Here is a 5,310-nt window from a genome sequence, read left to right on the forward strand (position 1 = left end):
TTGTGCAATTGTGTTAGTTGGGTCCTTTAGTCACAGCAGCAAAAAAAAAAGCTGACTGAAACAATTATTAAAATGCACAAATTAAAAGATGCTTCTCTTTCTTTTTCAAGGTAGCAAATATTTTTTAAACTATCAAACACTGACAAAATGAAGTAAAAGATTCTCATCAATTACTTGGGGAAATATGGAAAAGTAAACAGAACTGTTTGCAAGGGGGTCTTGTCTTTAGAGAGGCAGATGCTAAAACTAGATTAAGCACACAAGCATTTTATGAGAGGAACCATGGGAGAGAAAATGGAGAGGGAGCCCAACAAGACTGAGAGAGCTGTCTCAGCACAATGCAGACTGACCCCTAGCAGAGAGAGGGCAGGGTGAGTAGAAGCACCCTAGGCTCTCTGGCACTATAGGGTAGACTCAGCAACAAAAGGGGGAGCCCTCCAGCCATGATAGATCTGTCTTCCAGAATCTGGACTGCTTAGTATCCCTGCCACATCAGGTCACTGGCTGGGAGCAGCCTGTGGGAAGACCCTTGGTGGATCACACACTTTGCATTTGAAGAACTGTGAAGGATCTGTGGCTGCCCTCATCACTCGGATAAATAAATTTGGCAAGGTATACGAAAATGTTTAAAAATATTCACATTTTTTCTTATCTAGTAAATTTACCTCTTGAACTATACCTTAAGGAAATATCCTAAAATGGGAAAAATAACTTGAATTCCAAAACTGTTCATTCCAAGTATTTATAATAATAAAACATTGGAAGCTCAGCATCACTTCCAATTAACCTTGTTGGCTTTCACATCATCTCACTTATTTCATTCAACTACCTACCCCTGAAGTACATAGTTCTGCTGTAATGATCAAAGTAAAACCTTTTTTTTTTTTCTCATACTGGGAACTGAACCCAGGGACACTCTACCACTAAGCTACATCCCAAACCCTTTTCATTTTATGTTGATATAGGGTCTCACTAAGTTGTCCAGGCTGACCTTGAATTTGCAATCCTCCTTCCTCAGCCTCCAGAATTGCTGAGATTGCAGGGGTATGCCACCACACCTGGAAAATTGATACATTTTTTAAAAAATTCATTGGTTAGCCAGGCATGGAGGTGCATGCCTAATGTGGCTGCTTAAAGTAAGAGACTGCAACTCTAGGTGTCACGATTCTCCTTTATGACTTAACTCTCAAGCTCATGGTGACCACATGACATAGACTTCCACCAGGTTATAGAGACAACTAACAAACCAAACTCAGAGTGAAGGATAAGGGAGCAGGAGTGCTCTCTGCCTGTACCATTGCCCAACCAACCCTTTTATTCTCCCTTTGTCCATGTCTCTCAATTTTCTTCTTTCAGCTTTATTCTCAGTTGCCACCATACATTAGTCCTGTCACTATCACTAATGCTGTTCATTCCAGATCCGAATCAGCAGACACCTACCACTACTGTCTTCACCATTCTGTGGAATCCTTGTATATAGGTGTTCTCTGCTTTATCATTTTTTAGAAATATTTTTTCCTAATAGAAAGTACTTGAATTGCTTATTCAAAGTACATGGGTGACATCATTGGATTTTTCCCTCCAATAAATGTAAGCATCTTATAAACTAAATCTTACTTACTGTTTAAATTAATGCTACAATCTGTTACTTGTTTGATGCATAACATCTGCCCCTGAGAAATGACAAAATTGATTGGAATCCAAATAAGAATGAAATTTCACTCAACCACGGCATGTGTACTCAGTGGCTCTCATCAGAACAAAGTACAATTCTGGGTGCAGATTCCCAGCACTTGTAACTTAGAAGCAACTTGTACCTTTGAATAAGTAATTTATTAAACCAGGGCATACATTCCTTTGCATGTGATGGCAGGTTGCTGGCCCTGTTCTTAGACCATGCAGTCAACTAATATTTATTGAGCAAATATATATTGTTGGCAAATATTGTGGGTTAATATTCAATATACCTCTTCTCTTCTTCCATACTAACAGAACCTTTATTTTATTCTGGGTGGCGGTATGCCTAGGCTCAAAATTTGATCAATATTGGTATGCATATTCATAACTATCTTGTTCCACTTTGCCAGAAACTAAATATCCCAATCTTCCTTTTCAACTAGAAATGGCTATGGCACCCAGTGCAATAGTTTAGATCTGTAATGTTCGACAAAGACCCATGTATTACACAGGCTTAGTCCCCAACATAGCACTATTAGGAGGTAGTAGAAACACTAAGAGAAAGGCCCTTGCGGGGAGGCTCTAGGTCATTAGAGGGCATGCCCTCAAAGTAGATTGTGGGATCCTAGATCAGCCTCTCTCTCTCTCACTCACTCGCACTCTTACTCTCTCTGTCTCTTTCTCATCACATGTTTAAAATGACACATTTAAACGGGTATCACACGTTTAAAATGACACATGTGAATGTTAGTATATGAAAGAAAAGAGCCAAACAAATAAAATTAGTATGCTTTTTCACTTGTCTAATATGTCTTTTCTAACAATGATTATTGGTGCAGCAATATTAACTAAAAGCAGACAATTGGAATGACTCAAGACTAAGGCTTGGCATTGGTGACCACGGCATTTAAACAGCAGATTCAAAATAGCTCCAAAACAACAAACCTTCCAGACAAATTTTGGTAGAGAAGCAAGTGAACACAAATGTTTAAAGGTGGCAGGAGTAAAGAGAGGCATCAGGAGACTCAGTCAAGATAAAGATGGGTTCAGGGAATGTGAACTGAATCTATGGGATATAATAAAGGAAACTATAGAAGATAAGGAAATTGGGGGTGGGGGGGTGGGGGGGGGGAGAGAAAGCTCTGAGTTTGATTCCCTGGAGCTAGAACAGAGCTGCACAATGCAAAAGTTCACAGAGGGAAGATTCCTGTGGTTGACAAGAGGAACAGTAATGAAGTTAGAGTTCTTTCTTGAATGTGCACTGCAAATTGTGCTTTTGAACTTGAGGCTAGCTCCCCACTTAGCCCACTAGGGTCCATTTCCATTAGCATTTCTACCTGTTTCTCTCCTTCACTACAACATAGAATATTCTAGAAATTTTTTCCCCAGGCCTCTGGCCCCAAATAACATATAGTTTCACTTAAGGGTTTCTGAGGGACTTCATTGCTAAATTTTTCGGAGGATAATAAAATAACAAATGCTACTGATTTTTATTGTTAGTCAATAGAATGAGCCCATTCCACCTTTATTGTAGTATTATTGCATATATTAACACATCTCTCTTAGATCTGGATTATGAACTCAGCCTCTAAATGTCAACCTGTCCGTCTTTTTATTGCTGATCAGGTTTCTAAATTCCCCTTCCTGCCATCTTTTCTGTAGCTTTAGCTCCTTCCGTTTGAGTTACAACATTAACAGTAAAGGGAGTATTTGCTTCTAGATAGACGGTTTAAAGGTGGCAGGAGTAAAGAGAGGTTAGGTTTCACAGCAAGCTTCAGACCTGTCCCTCCAATTTCAGTTTCTCTTTAATTCACTCAAAACCACTCTAAGGTCATTGAAGTTGAGAAAAGTGCAGTGAATCACCAGGAGAATGCAGAGGATATAGAGAATACAAGTGAGGGGCTAGATACAGACCTCATTCCAGAAGTCAGTTAGTGGATGCTGTTCAGGTCAAAAAAGCAGTGGCTAAGGAATGGTGGTAGAAGGACATGGTTTTAAGGCAGAGGGACAGGAATAATGTCTCTCCATTACTGGAGTATCAAAGGAAATGGCCTCAGATGGTGAGGGTTTGAGAAAAGTGATATCAGAAAGTGGAAACCAAGGGCTGGGTTTGTGGCTCAGTGGTACAGCACTTGCCTAGCACAACATAAAAAATATTAAATAAAGGTACTGTGTCCATCTACAACTAAAAAAAAGATGTTAAAAAAAGAAGAAGAAGAAGAAAGAAAGAACATGGAAAGCAAATATATTTATCACAGTTTTTAGTTGCTACACACATTAATCAAGTCTGGCTAATGTAAATAGGAAAGAAATTTATTTAAAAAGATAATTGGTGTCTCATATAATCCAAAGCAGGGCTGAGAATCTGACTTAGAAGCCACACTGCCAGGAACCATGTTCTCAATTTCACTGCTCAGGACCAGTCTTAAGAAGACACCAGTGTCTCAGCTGCTGGACATTTTTCTTACCTCACACTGTCAACACCAGACATCACTGCTGGAACCACCATGGAAACCACCAGGAATGGTCAACAAGGAGACCACCCACCCCTGGAACCACTGTTGCTGCCTCTGGAAACTGAATTTGCTGCTGTCAGTATTGCTCCACCCCATGGGTCCCTTGTGGCCTCTGCTCTTGAGCATCTCTACTTTCCAAGGACATGTTTGGTGCAGATGCATATGGACGATGGAATCTGCAACACATACCCACACCTGAGTTCAAGGGAGACTGGGAAAGTGCCGTTCAGTCTTTTTAGCTTCTGTAGGGGATATTGGCTAAAAAGAAATGTCATCCACACTGTGTGTCAAAAAGAGTGTGAAGGAGACTTGAAAACATCAGACAGCTGTTCTACATTAGTAAAGGAGCTGCACAAAAGGGAGCGGGAGAGCCAGACACTCAGCCCTAGGTAAGGTGGGGGATTGAGCTGGATATGGGGAGGATGAGTTTTTTTCTGACAATATTTATTAAAGATTTTTTTCTAACTAAAGAAAATAAATTTTCATTAAATTAAGAGTCCTGAAAATACAGAAAAGTGCAAAAAAAAAAAAAAGATAGTTATTATCATCAGGCTCACATTTGTCGTTTGTCTAACACTCCTAGAACGAAAGCTCTTTAAAGACGGAGATGTATTTTCAGCATCTAGAATGGGAGCTTGGGCACCTAGCAGACACTCAGGAAATATTTATAATAAATCAAAGTAAATATTTGTCCTATATCAGGTTCTCTAAAGTAGACCCCAAGGTAAGGGAAGCGTGCAAATGGTTTATCGTGGAAGTAAAAAGGGAGAGAGGGAGGCAGCAGAGTCCCAGCCTCAGCCTAATACTGGTGGAGCTCCAGTGTGCTTTTCAACGCAGAGCTAATGTCACCCAGAGGCAAGGGGACATTCACACTCCCTCCCCAATCGTCATGGGGGATACAAACTCCCGTCTCTCTGCTACATAGCTCAAGAGAAATCTTCTAAAGAAAGAAACAAATAGCAGCCATTAGCAGCAACTTGAAAACTGGTAAGAGGGATCCAAGGTGCCCACTATAATACTGAATGAAAGAAGGAAGGGAGGGGGAGGGAGGGAATAGGGAGCGGGAGGGAGAGAAGAAGGGAAAGGTTGAAATATTTATGGCTTTGATAGTGGAAAC

Source organism: Marmota monax, unplaced genomic scaffold (assembly GCF_021218885.2).
Source record: "Marmota monax isolate L192 unplaced genomic scaffold, Marmota_monax_Labrador192_F-V1.1 WCK01_AAM20220418_F8-fsc00037, whole genome shotgun sequence".
In the NCBI taxonomy this organism is placed as follows: Eukaryota; Metazoa; Chordata; class Mammalia; order Rodentia; family Sciuridae; genus Marmota; species Marmota monax.